Here is a 13959-nt window from a genome sequence, read left to right on the forward strand (position 1 = left end):
CCACCTCCCTGCTCCCCAGAGCGTCCCGACCCTCCTCTGGGACAGCTCTGCTGCGGACCCCGTGGACACACGCCCCTACCTCCCGCCCCGGGGCATGGAGGGGGACACGCTCCCAGGCGTGACCTGGGCGGGGCTGGCCCGTCCGTCTCTCTGTGGCTTGGTGAGGGCTTCTTTCAGACTTCACATTTCGCAAATTGTTAGAAATTCGGGCTTTGTGGGCATCGCGTGTATCTGTCTGAATAAATCACTCCCTTTCACACTCTTGGCCTAAATGTTGTCTAAATGCAGAGGACACGCAAGCAGCGGAGCCCCAGCCTTGAAGGGACGGGGCCGGACTGCGGCTCTGCTGCGCCCACGGAGCCCCCGTTACCCAAGACGCCAGGTGGAGTGCAGGGGTGGGTGCGCCTTGACCTCAGGATATGGGAGCTGCTGGCCAGGTCACTGTGGGGGGACAGGGAATAAAGGGAGCAGGAAGCACGGAGGGGAAGGCCTGTGTGGGTAACTCGAGGCTGGGCCTGCCCTCCCCTTTCCCATCTTCAGCCTCCCCTCCCCCTCCCCCCACTGCTTTCCATCTTCTCTGATTCTCCCTTTTCTCACTTTTTCCTCTCACCCAGAAAGGGATCTCTAAACAATGTGTCCCCTGGGGCCTGCATTGCCGGGACCCCCAAGTTTGGCATCCTGCTGCCCGGCTGCAAGACTAGCGTCCAGGAAACATGAGATTATGGATGTAGGGCCCTGGCCTGTCCTAGTGGAAGTGTCTGCTGGGTCAGGCGGGAACGTGTCCAGGGAGCCCCCGGTGGGAGGCTTAGGCTGAATCCACCGTGACAGCTCACTACCTCTCCAGCCCGCAGGCAGGAGGTGCTCCGAGGTAAGACGAGGGCTCATGTGTCCCCCCAGCCTGGCCAAGCCCTCTCCCCTGTGCCCTGGTGTCACCCTCCCACCCAAGGGAGCCCCCTGAGGATCCAGGCCCCCACTCCCTCCACGACCCCTGTGGCTAATGGTGGGCTCACACCCGGCATGGATTCCTGGGCACCGGGGTGCCAGCGGATGCAGAGGGGAGGGCTGATCCTCTGGAACTTACCTGGGCATCCTCAGGAGAGGAACACTGGAAACCAGAGGGAAAGTTCACATTCAGACAATTTGAGAAGTTTGGAAATCTCTTTGGAAAATAAATGTGGCTTAAAAATAAACACGGCCCCAGGCCCGGCAGTCCTGCCTGGGCATTTGCCCCACATCCACACAAAGCCGTGTGCAGATGTTCATCTCAGCTATTCCTCACAGCCCCACCCGGTCAGTGCGCAGTGGACATGGAGCCCCATGGCTGTACTACACCCCGCCTGGTGGGTCTCCAGAGACTGAGGCCAGCCCCAGGGTCACACGGTTTATACAATGTGCTCGAGATGACAAATCTATAGCGACGCAGAGCAGATGCAGGCCGCCAGGGGTGCGGCCACACAGGGGACAGAGGGACCCTCGGGGATGGACATGTCCGCTGTGACGTTGGCGAGATGTTTGCAGGATGTCTCCACTGGGGGCCTGGGTTCGTGGGCACTTGGTACTATTCCTCACGACAACGTGTAAGTCTGCAATTATCTCACGAAGTTAATTAAAAGTAAAATTTTATAAAAACAACTAAATGTGCCCCAGCCTTGGAATCCTTGAGGTTCTCGTGTTGATGGTAGCAGCAGCTGCAGGCTGTTGGCATCGGGCGAGAGCCAGCGGGGGGCAGGGGCACGCAGCTGTGGCGGGCGGGGGGTTGTTACCAATTAACCGGCTCCACTGGTTTTCATTTAAATCATGAAAAATCACACCTGAAGGGGAGACGGCTTGCGGCTTCCCATCCCCAGTGGAGGTCCCGGGCTGCGGCCAGGAGCTGGTGGTGGGCATGGCGGGCACTCTGGAGCCGGACCCACCTGTGGATGCTGGTGGAGATGAGTGGCCCAAGTCGGGCAACGAGCTCCAGTGCCTCCTGAGCTTGTCGGGTTTGCCATGGGCCTCGGCAACCTCTGGAGGTCCCTGTACCTGTGCCAGACCTACGGGGGTGGGGGGTGAGCCGCGCACCCTCCACATCTGTCCCCATCCGCAGCCTCCACGGTATTAGGGACCTGCTGCCCCCGGGGGATTTGTCCCTCTGAGGCCCAGTGGCCTCAGGTTGGCGGTGCTGCTCACTAGGCTGCCCGTCTGGGCTTTGCAGTGGTCAGGGCACCCAGGCCCCCTCTGCAGGTGCTGCGGCCTTGCTGGAAGCACCCCAGACCGCGAGCACAGGGGTTTGCTCAGGCTCCCAGCACCGAAGCCCGTGGGCTGGAGCCGGAGCGGCTCAGCCTGGGGTGCTTCTCGCTCGATGGCCTTCTCCTGTGTCACGCTTGCTCTTGGGGACATGAGGCCACAGGCTGGCCGGACCACTGCCTTCGGGGGCGGACATGGCCCGTTTTGTCCCCAGGTGCAGGGCGGGGGTTTCTCAGGCCGGCTCGTCCTCTCGTGGGTTCTGAACTGAGGCTCCTCTGCCCGTGCGAGACCGGCGGCTCCCCGGCACCTGCAGACCTGCCCGCCTGAGTTGGTCTCTGGTGGAAAATTTGGGGAGTGTCTCTTTCAGGGCCCAGGAGACGGGAAAGGCTGAGCTGGTGACAACTCACGCCACGTCTTCTGGTCGGGGAGGCATCCTTGTCCTTTCAAGGGTGGACAGCCAGCCCTCCGCGCGAGATAGGGGGCAGTGGACGGTGGGCAAGCAGACCCCATGTGAGCACCGCCTGCCGAGCTTCCTGGCCATAAGGACGCTGCCTATTTATAAAGTCTTTGTTTCCTGATTGTGAGCAGATACAGGGCATGTGGGGAAGTTTGAAAGTGCAGGCACCCCTGCAACAGCTGCCCCGGAGGTGCCGGAGCCCCCGCGGTTTGGGGTCGGGCGGGCACCTGGGCCCCGGGTCTCCTGGCCAGCGCCTCTCTGACGAGGGCCCCTCGGGAAGTGCAGAAGCACAGGCGGCAGACCCGACCTGGGGCTCTCGGGGGCCTCTCGGTGCCCTTGGCGTCAGGTCAGGGCCTCGGCGACGCTCCGTACGCTGGGGATCTGACGTCTGCAAACGTTTCACTGCCCACAACCTTACTCACTGTTCAGAGCTGCCAGAGTCGGGGGCCTGGGAACCCCTTTCCTGCGAGGTCTGGTGGAGCGCAGGGTGAGGGTGGGGCTCTCCGAGATCCGCCAGTGGGCTGCTGTGCACAGCGGGCCCCCCGACGGGGCTGCGTGCTCCGTGTCACCAGCTCTTTGGTCCCCCCAGCCGTGCACAGCGGGTCCCCCGACGGGGCTGCGTGCTCCGTGTCACCAGCTCTTTGGTTCCCCCAGCCGTGCACAGCGGGTCCCCCGACGGGGCTGCGTGCTCCGTGTCGCCAGCTCTTTGGTGCCCCCAGCCGTGCACAGCGGGTCCCCCGATGGGGCTGTGTGCTCCGTGTCACCAGCTCTTTGGTCTCCCCAGCCGTGCACAGCGGGTCCCCCGATGGGGCTGCGTGCTCCGTGTCACCTGCTCTTTGGTGCCCCTCCTGCTCTCAGGGCTGTGGCACCAAATGTGTGAGGTTTTCCCCACACCGACCGGGTCTCCGGTTCTCAGTGGACACCAACTGGGTGCCCCACGACCTAACCCCACCCTGACACCGCCTGACCCCACAGGCCAAGGGCTCACCCACAAGATGCCCCCCTCAGATGCCAATCTGGAGTAGCGGGTCCCCAAGTCACCTACAGCTTCTGTCCAACTTGGCTACGAATTCAAGGGGTCCCACGACCCCTCCTAAGGCTCAATAATTTGCTAGAATGGCTCCCAGGACTCAGGAAAACACTTAGGTTTACAGGTTTATTATAAAGCATACAACTCAGAACCGCCATATGGAAGAGACGTGACGGGCGAGGCACAGGGAGGGGCACGGAGACCCCGCCCTCCCCAGGGGCAACCCTCCTGTGCCTTGAGTGTCACCCACCCAGAAGCCCCGCCAGGCAGGGTTTTTGATGGAACCACTGGCCACTGACTGGTGATTAACTCGGTCTCCCTGGTGGGCGTGGTCAGGGCCTCTGGCCACCAGCTCCATCCTCCAGGAGTTAGACCTCATTGGCATGAGCCCAGGTAAGGTTTAAGGGCTTATCACAGACGGCAGATGCTGCTTCTCTCTCCCATCACCCGCGAAAGGCTGAGGGTTTTCGGAGCTCTGAGCTCCGAAATGCATTTCTTTTCGGGATGAGGACCAAATGTGCTGGTCTTGCTTCATCCCAGCATCACGGATCATGTGAACCCTGCGCTGAGGTCCACCCGATGGTGGACCAACTCTCCTCCCTCCTTCAGATCCAGCAGAAATGAACTTACTGTGTGACTTGAGGGAGGCAGGTGCCCACGCTGGACGTGGAGCCCTCTGAGCCCTGCCCCCAGCGCCCCAGCCTGGTTTGTGACCTGAGTTCCTGTCCCCACGGCAGTCCCGTTGGGGTTGAAATGCACCTGACGCACAGGGTGGACGCTGCCCACCACGTGGTCACAGAAATGCCTCTGGTTCTCTTCTCCCCCAGCGTGGCGACTCAGCCACAGGAGAACCCTTGCCCTCCCTGGATATTTCCTTTGGGTGGACCCAGTCATGCTGACCTCAGCCGCCCCTAAGGCCCCCACCTGGGCCCGTCTGACCGGGGTTTTCCCCTCAGAGCAGGGGGGAGGGGGAAGGGGGCCAAGGTCTGGTTAGCCTGGAGGCTACAGCCCTTCCTAGACGGTGAATCACATACCTAGGACTCAGTCCCTGCCCGTGTGGCCATTCCATGTCGGTCCTCGCCACGCTGCAGCTGTGCGTCCCGAGGCCTGAGGGTGGCTGGGAGGCCCGCCAGCAGGAGACCCCACAGTGCAGGATGGAGACGGGGCGGGCAGGGAAGAGGGCCCCTCCGTCTGTGCCCTGGGCCCCGGCCCTGTGGCCGGCCCCTCCCCCCAGGGGCTCCCTGGGTGACCCTGGTTTTGTCCACACCCCTCTAGCTCCGAGTCCCAGCCCACAGATGCCCTCCCATCCCTGGGGCATCCAGCGCCTCCACCGAGGCTGAGTGCCTCCAGAATTTAACTCTCCCCTTTAATGCGGCTTGGCCTTTTGGCTGCTACGTAGAAGGCACCAATAAGCACTGTTTGCCCCAAGTGCTGGCCCTGGAGTCCTGTCAGAGGCCCACGTGGGCTGAGGGCTCCGTGGCCGCCTGTTCCCTCCAGGGCCCCAGCTCAGCCTCCAAACCCTGGATTGTGACGCGAAAAGCCAGACGGAGGCTGTGCTGGTGCAGAACAGGGGCCTGTGGTGCGTGCAAGTGGTTCTTGGAAGCTGAATCCGAGCTTCCTGCAGACAGTGTGGGGAGGACGCCGCCGACCGACCTCGTTGGCCAGGAGCCAACGCTGAGCTGCTCCGCGGGGTCACCTGGACCTGTGCGGGGCTGGGGGCAGCTCCCGGCGGTCCTGGAGCATCGAGGTGCCCACACATGCTGGTCCAAAGCACGCGGCTGGCGGGGACCCAGAGGGAAGGGCCCTCAGGTGAGACGCCGACATCGCCGACTCAGTGCTGGGGAGTTAGTGGCCCTCCCGCCAGCGTGGGAGCATCCAGCGGGGAACCGGGGTCTCCCCAGCAGGCCTGGCAGGTCTGTGGGTTCGGGGAGGCCGGGACCTGCCACCTAGAGGCACCCACTTTGTCCACGGGGGCTCGCGGCGCAGAAGGGCCGCCGCCATCTCTGCCTGTCCTTCCCTCGGGCTCTGGCGTCGGTCAGTACGTGCTCCGTCCTGGGGGCCTCGGCGCCCTCTCCCGCCGCCGCTGGGTCCACCTCCCAGCATCTGGACTGGGGTGAAGGGTTGGAGAGACAGGTTCCTGCTCCAACTCAGGGCGAAGCTTGGGAGACCGTCTGGGGTGTCTCCTACCCGAGGCTCCACATGAGCCGACCAGCTCCCCGACTCAGGAGCCCCGGAACCAGGGGTCACAGGGCCTCAGGGAGAACAACGCAGCCTGTCCATGGATGAAAACCACCAATAAAGCACCAGATGGTGGGGTAACACCAAGTCATTTAAAACAATGGCAACCCCCTGACATGGGGGTCCCCTATCCTCCCCTTGGGCGGCCACGAGCACTTCTCCCTCACCCCTGTGTCGTCCTCCGGCCCGAGGCCTGGCCAGGCAGACGGCGCCGCTGGCTGACCGCAGCGTCTTTTCAGGTGCCTTCCTCATCCCCTACCTCACTGACGGCCTTCAAGGGCAGCCCGCTTCCACATCGAGCTCGCCATTGGCCAGCGCCTGCGCAGGGGCAGCATCAGGGTGTGGATGGCCATCTCGCCCTACCTGGATGGAGAGGGTACGCACCTCTCTCTGATCCCTGCCCGCAGCTGCTGGGGGCAGCGGGGCGGGGGTGGGCGGCATTTACGTGTGCCATACGTGTTTCATGGGTGTTTGATCATCACTCCAGTGCATATCCAGTGGTTTTGAACCTGCAGACACGGGAGGTGCCCTGATGTAAAGATGCAGGGGCCTGGGCAGTGGCATCCCTGTGGGAGGACTTGGATGCTGGGTGCGGTGGCAGAGGCGGCGGGCCAGCCTCGGCGCAGCAGCAGGCTGTCCTGTGTCACCCAGCTCATGCATGCAGAGCGCCGAGCCTGCTTATCCCAGGAGCTCATGCACCAGGGGAGACCAGGCAGAGGGCAGACCCAGCTCCCCGTGTGCCCCTGAGGTGGGTGCTGCAGTACGGGACCCAAGCATCACCGTCCAGGCCTGTGACACACCTGGCGGCTGCAGGCCATCGGAAAGCCCCACCTGGAAGCAGCCTGAGGCTGGTGGAGAGCCAAACGTGGCCCAGCCAGAGAGCACCACATGGCCGGGAAGATGGCGGGTTGCTTGCGGGCGGACGCAGCCAGATGCAGGCCAGCGGGCAGACAGTGGGAGCCCTTTGGGGCGACGTAGGGAGCAGAAGTGTGGGATGTGCTTGAGGATGGTCTGCAACGGGGCAGCCAGGAGGGGGACGCTGACCGTGGCTGGTGCCCGCAGGGCTCGGCGGCTTCATCACATCTGTCCTGGTCAGCAGGCACTGCGACCCGGTCCTGGCCTGGGTGCTGTGGCACCTCCCCAGCTCCTCCCAACCCGCTGCCCTGGAGCGCCTGCCCGCCGGACCTCAACCTCACGGGCACTGCTCTCGGGCAGGAAGCCCAGCCTCGGCCGGCAGCTGGACACTGGGGCTTGTCACCCCTGCTGTCGCCTGTCCACTGCGGGCCCCAGGGCCCCGGAAGCCTTGCTCCTTCACTGAGGAGCGCCCAGGCCCTCGCAGCCGCTCGTGTGCCCGGTGACAGGAAGGTGAGGGACAGGCTGCTGCGCTCCCTGAACTCAGGCTTTAGGTGGAGACGCCAGCCAAGGGCGTCATCTGGGGACACTTCCCAGATGCGGGAAACAGTCATGGTTTTCAAGTTCGCTCGTAAAGCTGGGTTGACCTCTTTCCCTTCCTGCCTCTGGCTGAGAGAAACTTGTGCTTGGCACGCACTGGACAAGGCTGACCCTGGGGGCTCAGACCAAGGGTCTGGGCTGGGAGGCCCTCCATGTCGGCCACAGAGGCCACTGGCAGTCAGCCTCCCTGTCCCTCACTCAGGGTGGCCGTGGTCCTGCCCTGTGTGCCCAGGTCACCTGCAGTCTATGGCCAGCCCATGACTGCACGGGCTGGTTCCAGGCTTTGTGCAGGAATGCCGGGACGGCAGCGCTGTGAGCCACCCCCGGTACCGGCAGACACTGAACATCACGGCCGACATCAGTGACGGTGGCTCTGTCCAGTGGTGGCTGCCGGTCTGCTTAATGGCCTCCTGGGCCACGGTGTACCTGTGTGTCATCAGAGGCATTGAGACCCCCGGGAAGGTGAGAGCCCACAGGCCAGACGCCGCTCCCACCAGCCCCAGAGGAGCCCTCCCCATTTCCATCATTGCCGGCCTCCGGGGTTCAGAGGCTCGGCGAGGAGGGGCACAGCATCAGCACTGTCACGTGTCCCCGGAGAACTGATGCCTTTGTCACCATGAGGTGAAGCTCTGCAGCTGGGCAATAGTCTGCTCCGAGTGCACTGGGATGTTAGAGGAGATGCTCCAGCCTTCGCTGACTAAACTAATACAGTGCGCTTTTTCCAATTGTTTTCTTTTCACCTCTTTGGGCCGTTTTGTTTGAGGTGTGATTCTTGTAGACAGCATAGAGTTGGTCTTGTTTTTTTATCCAGTCCGACAATCCCTGCCTTTTTTTATCTTATTTTATTGGCTGCATTGGTTCTTCATTGCTGCGCGTGGGCTTTCTCTAGTTGTGGCGAGCGGGGGCTACTCTTCCTTGCGGCGCGTGGGCCTCTCATTGCGGTGGCTTCTCTTGTTGCGGAGCACAGGCTCTAGGTGCGCGGGCTTGAGTAGTTGCGGCACACAGGCTCAGTCGTTGTGGCGCACGGGCTTAGTTGCTCCGCGGCATGTGGGATCTTCCCGGACCAGGGCTCAAACCCGTGTCCCCTGCATTGGCAGGTGGATTCTTAACCACTGCGCCACCAGGGAAGCCCCCCTGCCTTTTTTATCTGGGGTGTTTAGACCATTTACATATAATGTGCTTATTGATCCGGTTTGGTTTAGCTCGTCATCTTGTACTTCTTTTCTGCTCGTCCCCTCTGTTCTTTGTTCCTGTTTCACTCTTTTGCTGAGTATTTCTTGATCCGACTCTATGTGCTTTGCTTATTAGTAGCAACTTGGTAGTTGAATTAGGGGTTGTAGCATCATGGTCTGTCTCCAAGCAATGCTGCAGCACTGTACACAGGAAGCTCTCAGCATCACCCTCCCTCCCCACAGTGTCCATGCTGTTGTCATACATTGGACTTGCAATGTGTTATAAACACCAAGTGCATTCTCAGCATTTTTTTTTTTTTGGCTGCACTCCACGGCTTGTGGGATCTTAGTTCCCTGACCAAAGTGCCAAGTCTAACCACTAGACTGCCAGGAAACCCCTACATTCTCAGCATTTTTGTTTCAAACGGATTATCTTTTAAAGAGACTTAGACAATGAGAAAAAACATATTGATAGTTACCTGGTCTCCATGCAATAAGGACCAGGGGAGGCTGAGCCTAAGCCCCCAAGCCTGCCTTTCAAATTGCACCTAGCACAGGGCTTCCCACCCTCTCTTCCTTCTGGGCTTGGATAAGTCCAGTTTTATATGTCTGTCCTTTAAATGACTGTGACGAAATCCCATGCATTTCTACCAGGTCTCCCGATCCGTGGTTATGGAGGTCTGCAGGTCCGAGGGTGCATGTGTGCTTGTGCTTTTTCTACCAGGTCTCCCATCCATGGTTATGGAGGTCTGCAGGTCCGAGTGTGCACGTGTGCCTGTGCTTTTTCTCGGTTACCGTGTGAGGGTGGTGATTACCCTCGCGTGAGGGGCTCCAAGCTTGGGGGACTGGAATTTTGGAAGCAGCCACATCAGTCACAACAAGCCAGCCAGAAGCCCCGAATAATCCTGCCATGAAAGTCCCTGAAGATGCACTGGGTAGTTCCCCGGTGTCTACACTGGGGGCTGGGGGTTAGGAGGGAAGGGCTTTCACTTGCAGATTTATTTTTCGCAGTTGCCGTGTGTGCAGACCCCTCCCCAACCCTGAAAGAACTGGGGGCTGGTCCTCCTGTGGGAGGTGTGGGCAGGTGTGTGGCCCCATGGACCCTGAGAAGCGGCCAGTTGGGGGCCTCAGGGTGGAAGGAAGAGGGGCCTGACTGTGGACGAGGGGGGAGTCTGCCCGCCCTGGGGAGCCCGTCGCCCTCCTCAGCGGAGTCCACGTATGGGTTTCCGGGGAGCCCCAAACGCTGCAAGCTTGACTGGCGCTCACACCCCACCATCCCCTCCCGGGTCCCACAGGTGACGTGGCGGTGGACCCAAGCATCTCGGTACACCCACCCCTCTCAGGGGTGCACGCGGAACAGACACACTGCAAAGACTAACAGCCGGCCTTTCTCAGGCAATTTATTTCATGGCCTTGTTCCCCTACCTGCTTCTCTCAGTTTTCCTCATCAGAGGACTCACCCTGCCTGGGGCGACCGAAGGACGGACCTACCTATTCATGCCCGACGTAAGTGGGTCCCGAATCCAAGACCCCCGGGGTGCAGCCTCTGGAAGCACGCGAGCTGGGGCCCCTGCCCAGCCCAGCTCGTCCCAACCCCTGGCTGTGGGAGCAGAGACGTGGTCACAAGGAGGGGCAGCCTGGGGTCCCAGGGGTCAGGTTCGGTGGGGAGGGAGCACAGGAGGACTCGGTCTGGAACGTGGAGACCCCGATGAAATGGGGGTTCAGGGGGGAGGCCGGCTGGGGACCCGCACGTCCCACCCCTGGGGTCCCAGGCCCCACACCTCTGAGGTGCAGCAGTGCAGCCCCACCAGGCGAGGACCACTGGGCCATTCCACAGTCTCCGGGGCCCCAGCATCCCCGGGACCCCAGGGGCTGCACAGCTCACCCCGCAGCCTCCCAGGCAGAGCCCTTCCCCGGGGGAGGGACAGGCCCCTGGGATGCAAGCAGGCGGAGGTTTGCCCGGTCTAGCAGCCGCAGCATCAGGCACTGTGTGCACGGGGCCCCACCTGGCCCTCAAGTCCTCAGAACCCCGGGCCTGAGGGGGAGCAGAACAAACACCTGAGTCCGAGCTGCTCAGCCTCGACTCCCAGCCCCGAGAGGGCTGTGCCCCCAGCGCTCAGGGCCACACGTCTTGTGTGGATGGGACCCGGGGCGCCATTACACGTCACAAGCAGGCAGCTGGAGTCGGCCATGTCAACTGCTCCTCACGTGCGGTCCCCAACTTTTCTTGGGGCCTGAGCAGGTGGCACTGCTCGTGGGATTCGTCCAGGGATGCTGGGAACATTCCAGAACAGGAGGCACTGGGCCAGGGCAGCTTGTCTGCTCATCTCAGACCCCTATCTGCTTGCAGTTGCAGGTCCTGCAGCGCCCCCGGGTGTGGCTGGATGCAACACACAGATATTCTTTTCTCTGTCCCTGGCCTTCGGAGGACACATCACTTTTGCAGGTTACTACCCGCCCAGGTAGGGTCGGGCTGGGGACAGGGAGCCAGGCTTCAGAGAGACACACCAAGCACTTCTTTGCCGTGACCTCCTGCCGGGGACGGAGGGTGATCTGGTGTGAGCTTCTGATAAGGACAGACTGTCAAGATCTGGCAATTACTGAGTCATCCCCCAAGGGCTGGGAGGTTGGGGCCCTCTGGTGCAGCTTCCAGCAAGTTCCAGAGCGGCTGCAGGAAGAGAACCTCGGTCATCAAACCCTGGAACAAGGCCATAACCGGGGGCTGCCTGTGTGTGACGCATGGGGCCATAAAAGCAGAAATACCGCCTGTGTCCACCTCCTTGTTACTTAAAATAGATGCCAGGCCCACGCCTCTTTATGGGACGGACTGGCCGTGGCACCAGGCACGACCGCAGGTCATAAGCCACACGGTGCCAGCAGTGATGCCCTTAAACTTACCTCCAGGTGGTTGTCCGTGGGGACAGGCGGGGGTGGGGTGCAGGAGAGGGGGTGGGGACCACTGGGTGAGTGGGAACCGGACCCCCGGGAGGGTGTCGGCGGGGAGGTGTCTGAGATGTCCTCAGAGCACAGCAGCGAACCGTGTTCCAGGTGAAGCACAGGCAGGTCCCCGGGGGCCCTGATGACATGTGTGTCCACCCAGGAACAACTGTAAGAGGGACGCGGTGACCATCGCCCTGGTCAACGGCATGACCTCCCTCTGTGCGTCCATCACTGTCTTCTCTGTCCTGGGGTCAAGGCGGCCAGCGACCACGGGCGCTGACTGGACGGGTGAGAACGGTGCCCTTGGGCTCTGGGGTGAGGCGGCCCCGAGCTCGGCCCCCACGTGGGGATCCCCAAGATGACCTTCTGTTTCCCCAGAGCAGTGGGGTGGAGGGTCCACCCAGAACCTGGGATGGGACCTGACCCGGAAGCAGGGTCCTTGCAGGGATGACTGGTTAAGGTGAGGTTGTCCTGGACAGGGTGGGTCCCTAATCCAATGGCTGGTGTTCTGATAAGAGACAGAAGGGGGACACACAGACACGGAGGAGCAGGCCGGGTGACCACAGAGGCAGAGGCTGGCGGGACGTGGCCACAAGCCTGGGGACACCTGGGCCCCAGGGGCTAGAAGAGGCAGGAAGGACCCTCTCCTGTAGCCTCCGGAGGGAGCGCGGTCCTGCCCACACCTTGATCTTGGACGGCTGGCTGCAGAGCTGGGAAAGGATGAATCCTTGTTATTTTTTATTATATATTTTTTGCGGTATGCGGGCCTCTCACTGTTGTGGCCTCTCCCACAGCAGAGCACAGGCTCCGGATGCGCAGGCTCAGCAGCCATGGCTCACGGGCCTAGCCGCTCCGAGGCATGTGGGACCTTCCCGGACCGTGGCACGAACCTGCGTCCCCTGCATCGGCAGGTGGACTCCCAACCACTGCGCCACCAGGGAAGCCCGAATCCCTGTTATTTTAAGACCCCCCAGGCTGAGGTTGTTTGTCACAACAGCCCCGGGAGCTGATGCTGTTAGGATGCCCCCACCCTTGAAGTTACCACGTTAGACGGATGGCCTGGTGGCCTCCAGACATGGTTTACGGGTGAGAGCCCATCAGAGCTGCACAAGCCTGCCCTCTGGGCGCTGCTAAACGTCCCCACGGCCCCGGACGGCCAGCGGAACGATGGCCGTGTCAGCAGAGCGTGGGGGGATGCTTAAGGGCAGCCGCCAGGCGCTCCAGGCACTGCTGAGCAAACGCGCCTCTTGGAACGTTCCGGAGAGGTTGCAGTGGCCACGGCCGAGCGGCGAGCAGTGTCACCCCCGCAGGACAGCAGCTCTTCCAGCCGCTCCACCGAGATGCGCAGCGAACAAAATTGTTGACCCATCACCACTGGGCTCCTGCCCACGGCCGTACCTCAGGCGGCATCCCCGTCTTTTTGCTGCATCTGGGAAACTGGACAGCACTTAAACAGCAAAATCACCGACAAAAAGCACAAAAATGCGAAAACCGCGGCCTCAGCCAGCCTGGGAGAGGCTTGTCTACAGCTCCGCGGATGAGAGGGCAGAGCGTCCCGGGGGTCTGGCGGGAACGGGCGCGTCAGCCACTCTGGACACGTCTGCAAATACCCTCGGGATGGTGTGGGGACTGGATGCAAGGTGACAAGTTCCTTCTAGCGAGCAGGAGAATTTGCAAACGTGGAAGCCCCGCGGAGTCTGACCCTCAAGCCCTGAGACAGACATGGAAGCGCGAGGAGAGCTGCCCCCCGCAGCCCCACCGTAGCAGCTTTAGGAGCGCCACCCCCAGGGCCATCGGGCCCTCGAGTCGGGGAGGCAGGGAGCCGCAGGCCCACTTGTACCCGGGACCCGAAGCTGCAGCCTCTGTCCCCCGTGTGTGCACGAGGCCGGGCCCCCCAGTGCCTGCCCCCAGGGCATCTGCTCACCCCACCTGCCACCCTGCAGAGACATCCTCTGCCACGTCAACGCCTTCCATCTCCCCGACGAGAGCAGCTCCAGGGAGGACTACGCGGCTGCCCTCGCGCACCTTGACTCCACCCAGCCCGAGCGGTGGCGGCTCCCCCTGGAGGCCTGCTGCCTGGAGGATTTCCTGGATAAGGTACCCCAGGGGCTGTGGCTAGGCTGCAGGTGGCTGCAGGCGTTGAGCCGGGGTCAGCAGTGAAGGGCTCGGGGCTGACCCTGTGCCCTGCTTCTCTGAGCTCCTAGAAAACCCCACGGCCTCAACGCAGAAGGTCCAACGGGCCCTGCCCAGCAGGCGGAGATCCAGGTTGACCCGAGTGGGAGTTGTGGGTGCCCAGAGCCCAGGGAGAGGGCCCTGAGCATAGCCACGGAGCCAGGCTGTGTCTGGAGGAGCCACGCACGGGGCCAGCTGATGCGGGGACGGGGACAGCAGGCTGGGGGCAGTCAGGGGGCAGGTCTTCGGGACAGCGGTCGGATGGGCTCCTG

The sequence above is a fragment of the Mesoplodon bidens genome, assembly GCF_964165515.1.
Source record: "Mesoplodon bidens genome assembly, chromosome: 4".
Classification (NCBI taxonomy): Eukaryota; Metazoa; Chordata; class Mammalia; order Artiodactyla; family Ziphiidae; genus Mesoplodon; species Mesoplodon bidens.